We start from the raw sequence: 21,883 nt of genomic DNA on the forward strand, positions 1-21,883 counted from the left end.
ATGGGGAAACTGCAAAGCAAACTCAAACACAGCACTTCTCAGTTAAAAAAAAATAGAGGCCAGCAGAATTACAGAAGAGAGAACTTGAACTAAAGCTTGTCAGCAGTAGAGCCCAGCCCCCATGGACACTGTCTCTGTTGCTGCTCTGAACTCAGACCTGGGTGTCTCCAGAGGAAAAGATAAGCCAGTCGTGGCCTCTAACTTGAAAACTGGAAATGTGGTGAAAGGTTCAGAGGACAGGAATGAGAAATCACTAAGGTAGCCTGTATTTGCAAATCAAGCCAGTTCTTCAGCGCCTGTCATGAAAGAATGGTCGTGATGTGGGACGTGCATGGTCCTTCACAACCAAGGCCACAGTTCCTGGCCACACCCTGGTGGTCACTGCATTGGCTATGAGTCCAGACATGTCACAGCTGTGTCTTGGCTCTTGGGACAGCACCCTGCTTCTGTGGGATGTTGGGACTCGTGTACGGAGAACCTCTGTCTCTAGGAACCCAGTCACTTAGCTACACTAGGTCTCCCAAGAACAACATACACTTAGACTTCTGAAGATAAAACCATCAGATTATGGGACAGTCGGGGGGCTGCAGGCGCCTCATGCATTTCCTGCAAAGCAGCAATATTCAGACTTCTGCAAGGTCAGCAAGGACAGACACAAATATGTGTCCTGCAGCAACGGCTTTGGAGGGGAAGGCTGTGAAGCCACATTGTGGAACGTAGGGCAGACATGGAACAGAAAATGAGAATATAAGGGCATTTCCAGACTCTTGCATCCTGCATCTTTCTACCAAGAGCACTGGCCTCGATGCCTATAATTGCTACTTTATTACATGACAGGATTGCAAAGTCACATTTTGGAACCAATATCCTGGAACCTGCTTGTTCACCTTGTCCCTGGATAGATTAGGACCTTTGACTTCCCTGGCTGTTGGTGACACTGTCCCCATATAGTATGCAAGTTTCAGCAGAGGAATTCACCTGCTCAGAGGATACCACAGCTGAGGGCTGGAACTGCAGGAAGTGGCAGATTTCTGAGGCCAAGAGTCATTTCACTGAACAATATCAAACCATGGCCAGTCAAAAACAAAAACAAAAGCAAAAAAAAACCTTTTAGCAAAGCAATTATGGAGGAGAAATTTAATCTACTAGAGAGCTATTTTGGGGGTCAGATTGTAGTCTCAGGGTCGTGAGTTCAAGCCCCATGTTGGGCTCCACTTAGAAAAAAAGCCAACTGGTCTTAAAAATGATTACAGTGAAGAATAATAATAATACAAAAATTAATAAAAATGCTTATAGCAAGCCTTACCATTCATGGAAAAACATTAAAATCATTCTCTTTAAAATCAGGAAAAAGGCAGATCCACTATTGTCTCTCCCATTCAACATCATATCATTGTCCTAACTAGCATATTAACACAAGAACAGACATTTATAAGGATCAAAGAGGAAGAGACAAAAATATTATAATCCACAAATGATATGATGGTCACCTTTAGAGTTTCTTACATAAAAGAACTGTTAGACTAGGGGCGCCTGGGTGGCTCAGTGAGTTAAGCCTCTGCCTTCGGCTCAGGTCATGATCCCAGGGTCCTGGGTCCTGGGATCAAGCCCCGCATCGGGATCAAGCCCCGCATCTGCTCCGCAAGCAAGGAGCCTGCTTCTCCATCTCTCTCTGCCTGCCTCTCTGCCTACTGAGCTCTCTCTGTCAAATAAAGAAAATCTTAAAAAAAAAAAAAAAGAACTGTTAGACTAACCACTTGACGTAATAAAATGACTTAGTAGTGTATCTAGACACAAAATAGATATACAAAAATCAAGCATATGCTATACCCTGCTTAGAAAATGTAATTTTTTTTCCTTTTTTTAAGAAAATGTAATTTTAAGGGGCGCCTGGGTGGCTCAGTCATTAAGTGTCTGCCTTAGGCTCAGGTCATCATCCCAAGGTCCTGGGATCAAGCCCTGCCTTGGGCTCCCTGCTCAGCAGGAAGTCTGGTTTCCCTCTCCCACCCTCCCCTGCTTGTGTTACCTCTCTCACCGTCTCTCTCTCTCTGTCAAATAAAATCTTTAAGTAAAAATCTGTAAATAAAAATCTTTTTTTAAAAACGTAGTTTTAAAAAGATAACCAGAGAAAAAGATATACAAATTACCCATAAAAATATGACAAAACATTCAACTTCATTTATGATTAAAAAAATGTAAATTAGGACACCTGGGTGGCTCAGTGGGCTAAGGCATCTGCTTTTGGCTCAGGTTGTGATCCCAGAGTCCTGGGATGGATTCCGACGTTGGACTCTCTGCTCAGCAGGGAACCTGCTTCCCTTCCTCTCTCTCTGCCTGTCTCTCTGCCTCTCTGTCTGTCAAATAAATAAATAAAATCTTTTTAAAAAAATTTAAAAAATGTAAATTAAAAGTACAATGGAATTTCATCTCTCATAATCAGATCGCCAAAAATTCAAAAGTTTGAAAAAACGCTGTTAACGAGGCGGTGAGGAAAAAGTCACTCTCATACATTGTGAAAGAGAATGTATGATAGTGCAACCCCTCTAAAGGATTATTAGGCATTATCTAACAAAAATACATATACATGTATATGTATATGTACCCTATGCATTACTCAGCTATGCATTTTCGAGATATTTACCCTAAAAAAGTACCACCACAAACATTAAACAATATATATATAAGGTAATTCATTCAGGCATTTTTGTAGTAGTAAAATATTGCAAATACAGTTTGACAAACTCTGCTTCATACATATAATAAAGAAATGGAATTGTGAAAAAGACCGAAGATTTTACAGACTGATACAGAGTGATTTGTAGGTATGTTGTTAAGTGCAAAAGAGTCTATGATGTGCTACTTTTTGTATAAGAAAGTGGAAATATTTGCTTATTTTCTCAAAAAGCAAACAAACAAACAAACAAAGAGGGGCTCCTGAATGTCTCCGTCAGTTCAACATCCAACTCTGGATTTCAGCTCAGGTTGTGATCTCGGGGTTGTGAGACGGAACCCCACCTTGGGCCCTGTGCTGGGTGTGGAGCTGCTTAAGATTGTCTCTCTCTCTCTCTCTCTCTCTCTCTCGCCTTCTGCCCCTCCCCATCTTTAAAAAAAAGTCAAAAAAGAAGAGTAAATCAAATCCTAATTAGTAGTTACTGTATAAATCTGCTGAGGCTACCACAAAATACCACAGCCTGGGTGGCATAAGCAACAGAAATGTATATTCTCACAGTTCTGGAGGTTAAAAGTTCAAGATCAAGGTGCCAGGAAATTCGGTCTCTGTTGATACACGCACTCGGATGGCATCTCTTCCTGGCTTACAAATGGCCTGCCTCCTCCTTGCGTCCTCACATGATCTTTTCTCTCTGCATGTGCAGAGAGAGAGATGGGAAAGAGATGAGAGATGGGGCTCCGATGTCTCATGTTTTTCTTATAACAACACTGGTCTTACCTGATAAGGGCCTCACCCTTATGCTCTCATTTATCTTCTATTACCTCTTTAAATGCCCTATCTCTAAAAGCAGTTAACATTGAAGGTTAGGTCTTCAATACACGAATTTGGGGGGAACAAATTCGGTCCATGACAGTTACCTCTAGGGAGTGAATGGAATGGATAAGGATATTAATGAGATTTCTCTGAGCATACTGTTTTGTGAAGTTTACAATTTTATTTATAAAGTTAAAATTTTTAATCACATCAATGCTTTATATATTTTTAAGAAATTAATTAAAAAATAATGAAATAGGGAGCTTGGGTGGCTCAGTCTCTCTCTCTGACAAATAAATAAACAAAAGAGATAGTGCAAGCAGGGGGAGAGGCAGGCAGAGGGAGACGGAGAAGCAGGCTTCTTGTGGAGCAAGGAGCCTAATGTGGGGCTTCGATCCCGGGACCCTAGGATCATGACCTGAGCCGAAGGCAGACACTTAACCAACTGAATAAATTAGGCGCCCCTAAATAAATTTAAAAAAAAAAAAAGAATAAAACAAATGAACTTGATCATATCAATTGGTACATAACCACATTGATGAAAAATTTCACTTGTTATTTTTGAACATAGTATTTAGATGATAATCCTTAATAATTCCTAGTCTACTAACTACAAAGAAATTTTGACAGTTACTTAGATTTATTATTGTTGGCATCAGTGGAATAGTGATTCTGGAACTATTTTGTCTTTGTTATAGGGTGATACAAGGGCTGGGTGAGACCTGCACATTATGTGTATTGAGTTACAGGAGAGGAATCCTAAGCTTAGGGCGTCCCAATTTTTTATAGCGGGCTGCAAGTAAACATGTCTGACTTTTGCCTTGCAGAGAGATTACCTTTATTACACTGGGTAATGGTAAATAAGCCCGTCTTGATGGAAGACATTAGTTTCCAAGGCTGTTCACTATCTAAAGATCTTCGGAAAGATAATCCAAAGCAAGAGGACTGTGCTTCTGCTCACAAGTCATGAAGAAATGTGAAACCATGGAGAACCATCTCCCAGAAGCCAGTGTGTAGAACATTCTACAACACAATTGTTCCAGAGAGACAACTGGCTGGCTCAGCCAGTGGAGCATACAACTCTTGATCTCGGGGTTGTACCTTTGAGCCCCACATTGGGGGTAGAGGTTACTTAAAATCTTTAAACAACAACAACAACACAAACAATTTTCCTGGAATCATTAAAATGTGAATGTCCTAGCAAATGGTGTCAGAGTCCTGCTCCTATTTTTTCCTTAACTTTCCCACTTTAATGTGTTGCCCACTCCCAGTTTTTCATTTCTTTGTCTGAGGGATTTTTTCTTTTTTGTTTTCTTTTTTTAAAAGATTTTATTTATTTATTTATTTGACAGAGAAAGGGAGATCACAAGTAGGCAGAGAGGCAGGCAGAGAGAGGGGGGAAGCAGGCTCCCTGCTGAGCAGAGAGCCCAATGCAGGACTCCATCCCAGGACCCTGGGACTGTGTCCTGAGCTGAAGGCAGAGGCTTAAACCACTGAGCCACCCAGGTGCCCCAGTGAGGGCTTTTTTTTTTTTTTTTTTTTTTTTAAACCTCTGCCTAAAGTGGACCAACGGGGAATTAGCTTTCCCAGGAGCTGCCCTCAACTGATGTCTCATACAAGTTAGCAAGTAAGTGTTCCAGTTCCCTTGCCCTCTGAGTATGAAATCTGTGAGATACAAGTTAGACATGAATTCTCCAAGTTTCCCAACAGTATGGACCAGTTTTCTTCAGTGATAACTGGCTTAATAACACACCCATTGTTGTCTGCTTGCTTTCTCTGTCTCACTTCCCCATTAATCTGTTGGTACTTCTTGAGCTCATCTTCCAAGTAAGCTAACTTGTACTTGAATCCTTGCCTTGGAGTCCGCCTCTGGTAGAACCCAAAATTAAGACATGTCCAAGTGGGAAAGTCAGATATGCAATTAAATATGAATGTCGAATTCAGAGGAGGGGTTCAGGCAATATGTGGGTCATCAGCAAAGATATAATTCTTTGTTCTGGTTGTCTATTGCAACAAGAGATATTAACCTAAAATGTAGTGTCTGAAACAACTTTTTTTTTTTGGTAGCTCACAATTTTGTGGATCAGAAATTTGAGGCTGTCTCAGCTGGGCAATTATTCTCTTTCACATGGCATCACCTGAGGTCACTCACTGCATGGTATTTAGCTGCTAGATGAACTTTAATCCACCACAGCTGGTAAAACTGAGCCAAGATGAGACACCAAAGGTGTGAGTAGAGGCACCTCCATCCTTCCAGCTACTCAGCCCAAAGGCTGGAGTCCTCCTTAATTCCTCTCTCTCATCCCTCCCATTCAATCCACTTTCAGAGTACGTCCAGGATCCAGCCACATTCATCACCCCATTATTACCACCATTACCCAACCCACGGTGGTTTCTCGTCTGGATTATTTTGATAGTTCCCTAACTGGTCTCTGTGCTTCTTTCCACCTCCCCGTCATCCCTTTAAGAGCTAGATCATGCTATATCACCTTTGTGCTCAGAATACTCCAGTGGCTTCCAATCTTAATCACAGCAAAATGTGAATTTTTTTAAAGATTTTATTTATTTATTTGACAGATAGAGATTACAAGTAGGTGGAGAGGCTGGCAGAGAGAGAGAGGAGGAAGCGGGTTTCCCGCTGAGCAGAGAGCCCAATGCGGGGCTCGATCCCAGGACCCTGAGATCATGACCTGAACCAAAGGCAGAGGCTTTAACCCACTGAGTGACCCAGGCACCCCAAAATGTGAATTCTTATGGTGGCCTATAATTCCTACAAGATTTGGTCCTTTTTGACTCTTTGAACATAATCCAGTACTCTCCTTCTAGTTCATTCTGCTCCAGTTGCACTGAATTCCTTACTGATTCTCAACAATGCCAAGCATGCTCTTGCCTCAAGACTTGCTCCTTCAGATGGGCACATCTTCTGCCAGATAGCTTCAAGCCTTGTTTTCTCACTTCCTTCAGGTCTCAGATCTCTCAGATCTCACCATCCCTGAAGCCTCCCCAGCTCCCTATACAGAACAGCCAGCTCTCTACCCTGAAGGGCAATTAAAAAAAAAAAAAACAAATAAAGAACAACCATCTTTCTATGTACTCCCTATCCCCCTTATTGTTTCATTTATCTCCATCTAACATACTATATATGTAGTATATGAATTATGCTTGCTTGTTTCTTTTCATTTTTCAAGATTTTTATTTTATTTATTTATTTGAGAGAGGGAGAGAAAGAGAGAGAGAGCACGAGCAGCAGAAAGAGAAGGAGCAGACTTCCCGCTGAGCAGCGAGCCTGATTCGGGGCTTGATCCCAGGATCCTGAGATCATGACCCAAGCCATAAGCAGATGCCCAACTGAGCCACCCAGGTGCCCCTTGTTTGTTTATTTTCTATCTCCTTTTCTGAAATGTAAGTTCTATAAGGGAAACTTTCTTTTATTCTTTTATTCCCTGTTTTACCCCTAGTGCTTGGAACATAGCTGGTGCTTAGAAAAAAATTGCTTAATGAATAAATGAATGAGCAAATAATCCCGGACATTTGGGTTGCTTCAAGCTTTGTGTGTACCAAGTTTTATGCATAAAACTTCCATATTTTATGGCTAATTCCTTTGTATATATTTCCAAAATATGACTACTGAAAAAAACATTTTTTGGCTTTTAATAAAAGTTATCAAATTGCTCTCCGAAATGATTAATACAATTAGGTAGAGAGTACTAGTTATAAGATGCTCCTGCTAGGCATTACACTTTAAAATTTTGTACAAATTTTATAGGAAAGACTAGGAGATTTGATTATTTTTTCATATTTTTTTTAAGTTTTGTTTTTTTTTTAAGTAATCCCTACATACAGCGTGAGGCTCAAACCCATGACCTCGAGATCAAGAGTCACATGCTCTACTGATTGAACCAGACAGGCACCCCTCCATATTTATTTATAACCCTCAATAGTATGTTTAAGCAAATAAACAACAAATAAATATAATATAAATAAAAATAGTACTTTAAAAAAATTAAAATCTCATCTACAGGTTTTCTCAGGTTTATTCACCTTTGTGACTCTGACTAATCTTTGGTTAACTATAATTAAAGATGAATTTTATCACCTATCCTAAACACTGCTTCCTATTTTCCTCCATTAAGTGTTATACTGGTCGCCTAAGTGCAGGATTCTAAGTCATACTCATTAGATTTTATCTTATGTTACAGAATCTCACACTAGAGGGAGAGGCAGTTTATCTGCCTTCATGATTATGCCTTTAAAAAAAAATACCATGCCCCTCCCCACAATGTCTTCAGCACCTTGTAATTTATGAATGTATACATATGCATTATATGTCTCTGCTTGAGTAAATTCATACAATTAATTACATTTTCATAGAATGAGAGTAGTTATTTATATACAGCCATTACTTACATACATATGGCTGTATATAACTACATACATATACATATATATATACATACATATATATACAAATAACTAATCCAGAATCCTATCTAAAATAACTCAGTTGCTAGTTCACTTCTTTCAGATACCACCTTGTCTCATGAGCCACCTACTCCCAAATGTTATTCTAAATTACCATTTGCAATCACTTCCTCCTAATGCCCACTCCCACTGCCTTTCTAAATCAGTGTTTCACAGTTCCTACTTGGTTGCTGTTCTTTGCCATTTTTTTTTTAAGATTTTATTTTTTTTAAGTAATCTCGACACCCAACGTGGGGCTCGAACTTGCAACCCCAAATTCAACCTCACCGTTCCAGTTGTTATTTTAACCTAACAGCAAATTATCTTTGTCAACCACCTTTCATAATAGGCCAACCTTTCAAACTACAAGAATTTCAAGAAGAATTTTGGTTTAAAGAAATGTTGTGGGGTGCCTGGGTGGCTCAGTGGGTTGAAGCCTCTGCCTTCAGCTCAGGTCATGATCCCAGGGTCCTGGGATCGAGGACCATGTTGGGCTTTCTGCTCAGCAGGGAGTCTGCTTCCTCCTCTGTCTCTGCCTGCCTCTCTGCCTACTTAATGATCTCTGTCTGTCAAATAAATAAATAAAATTTTAAAAATTTTAAAAAGAAGAAATGTTCTTTCATTTTTGTTTATAAATATCCTGCTTTTTATTTTAATCTATGAATAACTTCCTGGTTATATTAGATTGTGCTACATAAGAATCCAATGTCCACATATGAGAGAATAAACCAACACCAAAGGAATGTGACTCTGGAGACAAAGACTAAATTAAGATTCTATCACTGAAAGTGTAGTTGGGATATATGAAGAAGATATCTCTCAGTGTTCATTGAGGGACCCAAGCTCCCATTTTTCTACTTTGCCATCTTTAGCCCATGGTTGCTAGTCTCAAGATCGCTTCCAGGTCAAGATAAACACTAGTCCTTTCATTATCATATCCAATAAAAAAGTAGAAGAAAAGAAGAACATACTCTTCCATATTAAGGAGCTTTCCAGAAGTTCCACACAACACTCCCACTTACATCTTATTGGCAGGGAATTAGTCACCTGTTCAGATCTAGATCCAAGGAAACTTAAGACATAAAGTGTTTTATCTGAGCAGCTAAAATTTGGAATTCTGTTGATAAGAAAGGAGACAATAGATTTGGTAGACAACTAGCAATCTCTGTCAGAAGGACAATTTGATCAGGAAGCAAAAAGACTAACCTATATGTATCAAGAGACGTTGAACACAGCATAACCATAATATATAACAACACTTACTAATAATAGGTGTTAATAATGCAGATCCTGAGACTTCATGAAATTGTTAAATTATGTGTACCAATATTCTGTGAAGAAAGCAAAGGTGTGTATGACACATTTTCTGTAGATGTCTACCCAAAATATCAAATATTTTAAAATTGGGGCATATAGGTAAAAACTAGTTACCTACGTAGCTCACACTGTGCTACAATGTACAAATATATTTTTTCTTTTTTTCTATTTTTGGGCTCTGTGCCCAACATGGGGCTTGAACTCACGACCCAAGATCAAGAGCTGCATGCTCTACCAACCGAGCCAGCCAGTCACCCCTAATGTGCTAATATCTTTAAAAGAGAGACTGATCAGAAACTTTCACTCAGAATTTGCTCATATTTAACTTTTCAAAGCAGCTATTTTTAATCCTTTCAGGAATCATTTGTAGGAAAAGATGGAAAAGGTGGGAAAATCTGGTTTTGCCCCAAAAGAGGTCAACTTCTTAACACAGCAGCAATATGAAAATTAATTTAATACAAAAAATAAATTTAGTTTAACAACTTTGTTTAGACTGATTTAGACATTTCTCTCAAACGCCAATAACTCAGTACATTTTGTAGAACAGATGGCATATTCCTTAGTGAATCTTTATACTTATTAATGAAAAAAACCCTTGGCTGCTTTTTTTTTTTTTAAAGATTTTATTTATTTATTTGACAGACAGAGATCACAAGCAGGCAGAGAGGCAGAGAGAGAGGAGGAAGCAGGCTCCCCGCTGAGCAGAGAGGCCGATGTGGGGCTCGATCCCAGGACCCTGGGATCATGACCTGAGCTGAAGGCAGAAGCTTTCACCCACTGAGCCATCCAGGCGCCCCAACCCTTGGCTTTAAAAAAAAAAAAAAAAAAAGATTAGTTATTTGAGAGAGAGAGAGGGAGAGCATGTACACGAGTTGGGGGAGGGACAGAGGGAGAGAATCTTCAAGCAAACTCCCTCCTGAGCACTGAGCCCAATGTGGGGATCCATCTCATGACCAGTGAAATCACAACCTGAGCTAAAACCGAGAGTCGGACACTCGGCAGGCTGAGCCACCCAGGTGCCCCAACTCTTTGGCTTTATAAACAATAAATGCAAACATTATTTTAGGAGCTCAGAAGTAGAAACCCAAGTGACTTGGATTGTGCTAATATTGACTACATTACTTTAATTCTAATAGTTGAATAACTCACTCAATAGTTAAGAGTAATATTTATGATTAAAAGAGAGTCACTCTGAATGTTTTATAAAGTTAAAGAAAAATTCTTTTTTTTTTTTTTAGATTTTATTTTATTTATTTGACAGAAAGAGAGAGAAAGAGGGAGCATGCACAAGCAGGCAGAGTGGCAGGCAGAGGGAGAGAGAGAAGCAGGCACCCTGCCAAGCAAGGAGCTGGATGTGGGACTCAATCCCAGGACCCTGGGATCGTGACCTGAGCCAAAGGCAGCTGCCCAACCGACTGAGTCACCCAGGTGTCCCTAAAGAAAAATTCTTGGGGCGCCTGGGTGGCTCAGTGGGTTAAGCCGCTGCCTTCAGCTCAGGTCCGGATCTCAGGGTCCTGGGATTAAACCCCGCATCGGCTTCCCAGCTAGGCAGGGAACCTGCTTCTCCCCTCCCCCCTCCCCTCTGCCTCTCTGCCTACTTCCGATCTCTCTCTCTGTCAGATAAATAAATAAAATCTTAAAAAAAAAAAAATTCTTGACTCTTCTCTTTTGCTCCCAGCCTGTATCCAATTCGTCAGCAAATCTTTTGAGTTATACCTTCAGAGGGAATACTACTGTCCAACTCTTTCATTTCCAGCTCAGGTCATTATCATCTCTCATTCAGATTATTGAAATAGACTTCTAACTAGTTTCCTTGTATAACATCATTGCCCCCTTTAGTTTGAACATAGCAGCTAGTAAGATCCTTTTAAAATTTGTGTAGGTAACGTCGCTCTTCTCAAAATCCTTCAGTGGCTTTCCTTCTTACAAGGAGTAAATAGAACTACCATATGAAACAGCATTTCCCATTTCTGTTTTTTTTTTTTAAGATTTTATTTATTTATTTGACAGAGAGAGACACAGCGAGAGAGGAAACATAAGCAGGAGGAGTGGGAGAGGGAGAAGCAGACTTCCCGCTGAGCAGGGAGCCGGATGTGGGCATGATTCAGGGACCCTGGGATCATGACCAGAGCCAAAGGCAGACGCTAATGACTGAGCCACTCAGTCGCCCCTCATTTCTGGGTTTTTATCCAAAGGAAGTGATAATACTAACTTGAAAAGATATATACGCCCCTGGGCTCAATGCAGCATTATTTCCAACAGCCAAGACACGGAATCAACCAAGGGCTACTTATGGCTTCTGTGGCCTCCCCATATACCCAGTCACCTACAATTTGTTCCTATTGGAGGAAGTTGTAAATAAATGCCTTGTGGCTTTTGCTCTCAAGTCTTAAAAAAAAAAAAAAATCCAAATGAAAATAAGTGAAGCCATGCTGTTCAAACCCATGTTGCTCAAAATGAAATACTATTCAGCCACAAAAAGGAAGGAAATCCTGTGATTTGTGACAACACAGATGGACCTTGAGGTCATTATGCTAAGGGAAATAAGTCAGACAGAGAAAGACAAATACTCTATCATCTGATTTACATGGGGACTCAAAAAAAAAAAAAAAAAACCCCAACAAACTAAACTCATGGAAATAGTGTGGCTTGGTGGCAGGGGGTAGAGGGGGAAGGATGGCTGAGGTGGTCAAAGGGTACAAATTCTAGTTATAAGGTAAGTTCTAGAGGTGTAATATATAGCAAGGTGATTTTGGTTAATATTTTATTGTACACTTGAAAATTGCTAAGAGAGTACATCTTAAAATTTCTTATCATACACACACAAAAGATGACTATGTAAGATGATGAACATGTTAACCAACTTTTGGGTGGTAATCATTTCCTAGTACATATGTATATCAAATTATCACATTATACACCTTAAGCTTGTACAATGGCATAAAGTTAGAGAAAAAAAAGGAAGAAAAAACCCATAAATATAGATTGGATCCTGTCCTCAGTTCCCAGCACAAAACTCGTAAAACCCTTGTATTTTCCTAAGTGGTAAGAGTGCTAGCAGTATCTTTTGTTCTAATATTTGGTCTTTGACTCTGGGTTCCTGATACAGAGATTTAGAAAACATGGTATTTCCTGGGAAACAAGAATGTCTTTTTTTTTTTTTTTTAAGAGTTTATTTTTAAATAATCTCTACAACCAACATGGGACTGGAATTTACAACCCTGAGATCAAGAGTCACATGCTCTACCAACTGAGCCAGCCAGGCATCCCTGGAGTGTCTTTTGTTTTAAGTAACTCTTGGTGGGCTTCTGAATTTCTTCAGGATGGGGGCTGGTCACCAGAAAGATTTTTCATTCCATCCCTCATTCTCTGGGAAGGGGAGAGGGACTGGAGATTGAGTTAACGATCCCCATGTGAGGATGCCTCCATAAAAAGCTCAAAAGTGGGGTTTGAAGAGCTTCTGGGTTGGTGAACACATCTATGTGTGGGGATGGTGGCACATCCCAAGATCATGAGCACATAAGCTCCTGTGCTCGGGACACTTCCAAACCTCTTTGTATGTAACTATTCATCTCACTGTTCATCAACATCCTTTATCATATCCTTTATTATTTAATAAAGTGGTAAATGTAAGTGTCTCCCTGACTTCTGTTGAGCTGTTCTAGAAAGTGACTTAATTCAAAGAGGGGTAATGGGAACCTCTACTTTTGTAGCCAACTTGGGCAAAATGGTGGGTAACTTGGGAACCTCCTACTTGCAATCAGAGCTTGAACCAAGGGGCAGTCTCCTGGGACTGAGCCCTTGACCGGTGGAGTCTGCCTAACTCTAATTAGTGTCAGAAACTCTAGTTAGTGAATTGTAGAACACCCAGCCGGTGGTGTGAGTGTGAGAGTGTTATGAGAGTAAGGAGACACACAACAGGAGGAAGAGTTTAGTTTTTCCTATACCCTCTCACTCATTTCATTTGCAAATGTCACCTTCTCAGATGCCTTCCCAAGGAATCACTCCATCTAAAATAGTTTCACTTCAGGGTGCCTGACTGACTCAGTTGGTAGAGCATATGACTCTTGATCTCAAGGTCATGGGTTTGAGCCCCACATTCGGTGTAGAGATTACTCAAAAATGAAAATCTTTTAAAAAAAAAAGATAAATAAAATAGTACCATTTCTGTCATCACTCTCTAGCTTCTGCCTCATTTTTTAAATTTTTATTTTATTTTATTTTTTTAAAGATTTTTATTTATTTATTTGACAGAGAGACATCACAAGTAGGCAGAGAGGCAGGCAGAGAGAGAAGGGGAAGCAGGCTCCCCGCTGAGCAGAGAGCCCAATGCAGGGCTCCATCCCAGGACCTGAGATAATGACCTGAGCCGAAGGCAGAGGCTCTAACCCACTGAGCCACCCAGGCGCCCCTAAATTTTTACTTTAAAGATATTATTTATTATTTGACAGAGAGAGACACAGCGAGAGAGGGAACACAAGCAGAGGGAGTTGGAGAGGGAGAAGCAGGCTTCCTGCTGAGCAGAGAGCCCAATGTGGGGCTCAATCCCAGGTCTCTGGGATCATGACCTGAGCCAAAGGCAGACACTTAACGACTGAGCCACCCAGGTGCCCCTCATTTTTTTTTTAAATAGCACTTACTTCTACCAGCTATATTACATACTTATTTGTTTACTTGTTTATTGTGTTTCTGCCTTCTAGAATACAAGCTCCATGAGAGCCCAGACTTTGTTCTTTGCTCTATCTTCAGTGTCTAGATAAGTGCCTTTCACAAGGAGTATCTTAACAGATATTTATTTAATGAAAGATGACTAAAAGAATGGATGAGAAATATTGACCATTACTATATACTCTACACTGTAGGAGCCCTTAGCTGGTAAAATACTTGGAATGGCATTTTATACAGCACTCTCTGCAAAACAGAAAGAACCCACACATTTCACATGGAAGCACACCACAATTTAAACTAAATAAATGAAATCTCTTTAAAAAAAAAAAAGTGCTCCTCTGTTTTTGTTCCAATTTCATTCATGCTCCTTAAATCCAGTAAGAATTACCCCAGACAAACATGCTTAAATAACTGTCTTAAATAATGTATTCCTTGACTCCACATTTCCCTCTATCTACAGCCATTTCTCTGATCACTTTCATGACTCTTCTTCAGAGGGTGGCCTTTAGCGGCCATTTCCACTTCCTCATTTCCCATTCTCTCAATTCTACTCAGGCTCCCAAAGAACTGCTCCTTATAGAGTCATCAAGGTATCTTCTTGATCATTTCTCTTTTTTTAATATATTTTTAAAGATTTTATTTATTCATTTATCAGAGAAGGAGACAGCTAGAGAGACAGAGATAGCACAAGCAGGTGGAGGGGCAGAGGGAGAGGGAGAAGCAGACTCCCTGCTGAACAGGGAGCCCGACATGGGGCTAGATCCCAAGACTCCCGGATCATGACCTGAGCCAAAGGCAGATGCTCAACCAACTGAGCCACCCAGGTGCCCCAAAAGTACATTTTAATACTTAATAGTAGAGTTAGGAGTTCCTATTCTGATACTCCCTAACCTTGCAAATTACCTCACCTCTCTAAAATGCACTTCCCATAACTATGAAATAGCAATGATAATAGTGCCTAGTTCTTAGAGAAGTTTTAACAATTGAGATACTGCATCTTGAACACTTAGCATACTGTTGAGTAAATAATTAATGTTAACATTTTTATTTCTTCAGAATTTCTTTCAGAATAGGCCTAAAGACATCTTTCTTTGGTGAAGAGAGCCGCAGTGCCTTGATAATCGGTCCAGCTGCCGCCATACAATAGACAAGGACAGGAAACAAAAAGAATACTCCGTCCTCTAGGGATTGTGGTGAATTCAAAGAAACAGAATGTTATTACCAGACTTGGAACCTGGCCAAGTTACTAATACCCACATAGTGATGTTTGAGGAAAATGCCACACAGTCTCCCGAAGCTAGACTTGATCCTATCACTGAAGCACCCCACCCACCTCCATTTTATGTAAAATAAAAGAACTTCTGAATCACTGCATCTATTCCACACTGCCCAGGTCCTTCCAATTTCAGCCTTACCCACCACTTCATGTCCTGGCCCAAATTGTTAGTATCCTGTGGCAGATAGTATTTGCCAAAAATGGTGTACCTTCCCTTTTGCATGTTCTTCTTACACTGTGACTTTGCCACTCTCTCCTGAGAGGTGAGGCTATATTTTCTCTCCTTGAATCTTGGTGTGTTTATGGTTTTCAGGGGGATGTTATGTGACTGCTAGCCCTAGGTCAAAAATCAATACACCTGTCCACTGTTCTGGAATGGTTGCTCTTAAAACCCAGTCATAGGCTGTGAGAAGTCCCCAGCGGTCTGTGGAAAGGGCCATATGAAGAAGAACCTAGGTCCCCAAGCCCTTATCAACAACAGAAATCTGAGTTGTGCCTCAGCAGTTACCTGCCAGCCCCATGGATGAACCATCTTGAAAACCATTCCCACAGCCCCCAGTCAGGCCATCCAAGCTGATGGGCAAAGAGCAGAGTTGAAGCTGCCTTGCCAAGCACTACCTGAAATGAGAGTTGTGAGCAAAACAAACGATGGCTCCCTCTCCAAACAAATATTATTTGTAACAGGAGAAAATGAATGTGGATAAAGCCCATTTTTTGCCAATGTCCATACCAAAATGGTAACTCTTAACAAATAAAAATTGTATTTCACTCTTCATATTCTTTTAATTCTTCAGTTTAAACAATGTTATCTACTTATTAATCTCTGAAATGCCTATTATTATTATTATTTACTGAGATCTGAAGACAATTTGCCCAAGAAAGGACTTTGGTCTGCATGGAATTCTTATGCTTCTCTCCTTTTATCAGGTGGGCTTATTGTAAAGTGTAGAATTGAGAACAACTGCAAGAAACATTTCTGGAACATCTATTAAATATCAGATATTAAGTTGTGTGCTTCATATGTCAACTCATTTAATCCTGCAACTCTCATTAAAGTTAACTATTCCCATTTTAAGTAAAAGGAAATGGATATTCAGAGGCTTAGAGCAAAATGCTGAAGTTTATAGAGCTGCCTGAATCCAAAATTCATGATCTTTACATAATTTCAGTCTTTATCTATCTGAGGGGAGAATCCAGTGATTTCTTTAAAAAAGGGGGGGTGGGGCAGTAAAGAAAAACAAATTTTTTTTTAAGTAAATGCTGTCCCCAACATGGCGCTCAAACTCACAACGCAGAGATCAAGACTGGAATCCAGTGACTTTACAGGAAGCACTCTTGACTCTTGTCTCAAGTTCATGTATTGTGTTAGAATGTGTTTCGCTACAAGTAACAGAAAACCCCAAACAGTGTGCCCATCCAGAAGAATACTTATTGTTAGCAAGAAATTTAGAAATAGGAGATTCCAGAATTTATATTATCACACTAATTGGAACTTGCTACATAATTTGTGAGACCCAATGTAAAATGCTAATGCAAGGTCCCTTCTTAAAAATTTGTCCTAATTTTAGGACAGTGACAGCAGAGTGCTCAACCAAGTGTAAGGTTGCTCTAAGTGCTGAGCCTGTGTGACTGGTCCTGTGAAGCTGAACCTAGTTCTGATGATGTCAGAACTCCGGGTTTGCATCTACAATTTTCTTGTCCTTTCCCATTTGGACACAAGATGCCAAATAGAAGTGAATGGACAGAGAAGGACCCAAAATGCAAATCCACTTGTGTTTTAGTTGGCCAGAACTGAGTCATGTGGCTGCCTTCCCTCTTATTCAAGGGAATCTAGGAATATGAGTATCAGGCCAAGGGGAACTGAATTGCCACCATCGACTTAGATCAATTGAGATCCATTGGCATCCCAAATCAGGGTTCTGTTAGCAAAGATGTGGGTTGGGGTAATTGCCATTGGGCAATTTATCCTTTAAAAATACCTTTTCGGGGGCACCTGGGTGGCTCAGTGGGTTAAGGCCTCTGCCTTCGGCTCAGATCATGATGCCAGGGTCCTGGGATGGAGCCGCGCATTGGGCTCTCTGCTCAGCGGGGAGCCTGCTTCCTCCTCCTCTCTCTCTGCCTGCCTCTCTGCCTACTTGTGATCTCTGTCTGTCAAATAAATAAATAAAAATCTTTAAAAAAATACCTTTTCGGAGTGTCAGAACACACTAAACTTTTTTATGTCCAATGGTCCGGAGAAATTTGGCACATTTGTCCAATTTGGACACAATCCTAATTTCCAGCCCTTGAATTTTTATTATGCTTTTTTCTCTACTTAAAAGTCACTACACATGTAATTTCTTATGTGTCTAAATCTTACTCATACTTAGTCTATTGAAAATGTCATTTCTGAGGGCGCCTGGCTGGCTCAGTTGGTTGAGCATTTGTCTTTGGCTCAGATCCTGATCCTGGGGTCCTGGGATGGAGGCCCTCATAGGGCTCTCTGCTCAGTGGGGATTCTGCTTCTCCTTCTCCCTCTGCCCTTCTCCTCCTCTTGTGCTTGCTCTCTCTCTCTCTCTCTCTCATAAATACATAAAATCTGAAAGGAAAAAAAGAAAATGTCATTTCTTCTTTTTTTTTTTTAATGTCATTTCTGTCATGAAAAATTATCTGGTTCCCCCCAAAAGGTGCAATTGTTCTAACACCTGAAGTCTTAAGAACTGTTAACTTTATTAAATTCTAATTAATAGGTATATTTATCTTATCACTTTTTTTGGTGGGGGCAGACAGAGGTCACAAGCAGGCAGAGAGAGAGGAGGAAGCAGGCTCCCCACTGAGCAGAGACCCTGATGCCGGGCTCGATCCCAGGACGCCGGGATTCAGTAGGGACTAGTGGAGTTAAGGACGTGGGCTTTTGTCCTCAGTTCAAATACTGGCCTCTTTCACTTATGACCTGTGGCTTTCAGCAAAACTTTTAAAGATTTTACTTATTTATTTGACAGACAGAGATTACAAGTAGGCAGAGAGGCAGGCAGAGAGAGAGAGAGAGAGGAGGAAGTAGGCTCCCTGCTAAGCAGAGAGCCCGATGCGGGGCTCAATCCCAGGACCCTGGGATCATGCCCTGAGCCGAAGGCAGAGGCTTTAACCCACTGAGCCACCCAGGTGCCCCTATCTTATCACTTATTTAAAGATTTATTTATTTTATTTATTTATTTAGAGAGAGAGAGCATGTGAGCAGGGGGAGGGATTGAGGGAGGGGCTAAGGGAGAGAGAGAGAGAGATTCCTTAGACTCCTCACTGAGCACAGAGCATGGAGCCTAGAGCCCTTCGTGGGGCCAGACCCCAGGACCCCGAGATCATGACCTGAGCTGAAATCAAGTCAGCCACTTAACCATCTGAGCCACCCAGGCACCCCTGTCTTATCACTTCTATAGTGACTATTGTTCTGTTAGCCTAGCAATTGGTAAGGCGTCTTGCTAATCAGGCCATAATAATAGGTATGTGACTCAAGTTAGTCAATCAGTCTTTCTCTATAATTTTTCAAATTGAATCTAGAAAAAAGAATCCCTTGCCCTATTGGTGACAGAATTAAGAGGCTGTAAATCTAGAATGCTTCAGTCACATCCCTCATGGATCCCTAACCAATACCACATTTAAAGGAAAATTCTAGATTAAAGACCAAATATAAAAGATTACACTATCAATATTTAATTTATAATTTTGATGGAGATGTAAGATAAAAATAGCCAGGAAGGGATTTTTAGATATGATTTTAAAAGTAGAAACCAATAAGGAGAAATATCTATGGGTGTTATTACATAAAATTTAAGGATTTGTGTTTAAGAAAAGGCACCATGGGGGCACCTGGGTGGCTCAGTGGGTTAAAGCCTCTGCCTTCAGCTCAGGTCATGGTCCCAGGGTCCTGGGATCGAGCCTCGCATCGGGCTCTCTGCTCGGCAGGGAGCCTGCTTCCACCTCTCTCTTTCTACCTACTTGTGATCTCTATCAGTCAAATAAATAAATAAAATCTTAAAAAAAAAAAAAGAAAAGGCACCATGGACAAAGTTAATAGGTTAACAGAATAAACACAGATATTTACACAGTCAAGATCTACCAAGAGATTAACACCCAGAATTTCAATAACACCCTCAAATCAACAAGAAAAAATTCATGACCATGTAGGAAAAAAAGTATCAATAGAAGAATGATATGAACAACCAACTTAAAGAATAAAAAAACCAAAAAACTTACGCAGAGCATGCATAGAAGAAAATGTTTAAAATCACTAGTAATTATAAATGTAATTTTAAAAAACAATAAAGTATCTTTTTGCACCTATTAGACTGTCAAAAGTTAGAAAGCTACGTAATGTCAAGTGTATAAATGTGAAAGGATAGAAAAATACAGGAACCCTCTCCTGCCCTGCAGCTATTGTGGAGCACAATCTGTCATTGCTTAGGCAAATGAAACCTGTGTCTATGACCCAACAATTCCACTTCTATATGTATATTCCAAAGAAATTCCCACACAGGTGTATACAGAGACATGTATGAATATATTCACTATAGTATTATTTATGGTAATAGGGAGATGGATGAAACCTGGATGTCTATAGTGGGGAAAGTAAATAGGTGAAATGTGGTGCAGGTTACACTGTGGAAAATCCTATGGCAGGTAGACACAATGAATTAGTGTATTATTTTCCTAGAGCCACCATGATAAGTTACCACAGACAGAATGGCTTATTCTCTGACAGTCAGGAGGCAAGAAATCCAAAATAAAGGTATTAGCAGTCTCCAAAGACTCTAAGGGGAAAGGACCCTTCTTTGCCTCTATCAGCTTCTAGTAGTATTATGTGTTCCTTGGCTTGTGACATCATAACTCCAATGTCTGCCTCTGTTGTTGTTGTCTTCTTCATTTTTTATTTTTTATTTTTTTTTAAAGATTTTATTTATTTATTTGGCAGACAGAGATCACAAGTAGGCAGAGAGGCAGGCAGAGAGAGAGAGGAAGGGAAGCAGGCTCCCCGCCGAGCAGAGAGCCTGATGCGGGGCTCGATCCCAGGACCCTGGGATCATGACCTGAGCCGAAGGCAGAGGCTTTAACCCACTGAGCCACCCAGGCGCCCCTCTTCTTCATTTTTTAATAAAAATATTTTATTTATTTGAGAGAGAGTGAGAGCAAGAGAGAGAATGAGAGCTTGAGCACACACACAGGGAGAGGGAGAGAGAAGCAGACTCCCCATTGAGCAGGGAGTCTGATGCAGGGTTCTATCCCAGGACCCTGGGACCATGACCCAAGCCGAAGGCAGACACTTAACCGACTGAGCCACCCAGGTGCCCCCTTCATTTTTTTAAAGGAGGATCCACACCCAGAGTGGAGCCCGATGCAGGGCCTGAACTCAAAATGGTGAGATTAAGACCTGAGCTGAGATCATGAGTCATACCCTTAACCAACTGAGCCACTCAGGTGGCCATCTTCTTCTGTCTTCATATGACTGTCTTCTTTCTTTGTCTGTGTGTTTTCTTTTTTTGTAAATATACAAATTATATTGGATTAAATTCCATCATTAATTGGTTATGACTTCATATTATCTTGATTACATCTGCAAAGACCCTATTTCTAATTAAGGTCACATTCACAGATAGTAGGGGTTAGGACTTCAACATATCTTTTCAGGGGACACAATTTGCTCAACAAACATCAGCAGGAACAATCTTAAAAACATTATGCTTTGCCAAAAAAAAAAAAAAAGAAGGAGAAGAAGAAACAGAATGATATTCTATTCAATAACATTTAGAGAACTTTAAAAATACATAACCCCCCAAATTTTATATATCAAAATTTGTGGGATACAGCTAAAGTATTTCTTAGAAGGAACTATGTAGTTTTAAATGCTTATATTAGAAAAAAAGAAGTGTTAAAAAATCAAAGGTCTAGGGGCGCCTGGGTAGCTCAATTGTTAAGCATCTGCCTTCAGCTCAGGTCATGATCCCAGGGTCCTAGGATCGAGCCCCACATCAGGCTTCCTGCTGAGCAGGGAGCTTCTCCCTCTCCCACTACCCCTGCTTGTGTTCCCTGTCTCACTGTCTCTTTCTCTGCCAAATAAATAAATAAAATCTTAAAAAAAAAAATCAAATGTCCAGTATCCACAATAGGAAGTAGAGAAAAGGAAAAGTAAATTAAAACTAAAGTAAGCAGAAGAAAGGAAATGATGAAGATTTTAAAATGAACAAAATTTAAGAATAAAAAATAATTATAACAATTAATAAAATCATGAGCTCTTTCTGGGAAAAGATCAATAAAATTGACAAACCTCCAGCTAGACTAATTGAAAAAAAAGAAAAGACACAAATTATTAAAATCAGGAATCAAAGGAGACAACACTACAGATGCTACAGACACTACAAGGATGATTAAGAAATACTATGAACAACTTTATGTCAATAAATCCAATAACTTAGATAAAATGAAAAAACTCCTTTAAAGGCAAGCATACCAAAGCTCACTCAAAAATAGATTTAAAAAATAATAATAAATAAATAGATAGATAAATCACATATTTCTACACCTCTAAAAGAAATTGAATTTGTAGTAAAAACCTTGCCAAGGGCACCTGTTTCGCTCAGTCAGTAGAGCATGGGACTCTTGATCTCAGGGTTGTGAGTTCAAGCCCCATATTGGGTGCAGAGATTACT

General features: G+C 40.1%; 1 pseudogene; it reads left to right on the forward strand.

The window, feature by feature from the left end:
- LOC125106069 (WD repeat-containing protein 31-like) lies at positions 1–1,035 on the forward strand (annotated as a pseudogene).
- Positions 1,036–21,883: the final 20,848 nt, after the last annotated feature.

This window comes from Lutra lutra, chromosome 8 (genome assembly GCF_902655055.1).
Source record: "Lutra lutra chromosome 8, mLutLut1.2, whole genome shotgun sequence".
Taxonomy (NCBI): domain Eukaryota; kingdom Metazoa; phylum Chordata; class Mammalia; order Carnivora; family Mustelidae; genus Lutra; species Lutra lutra.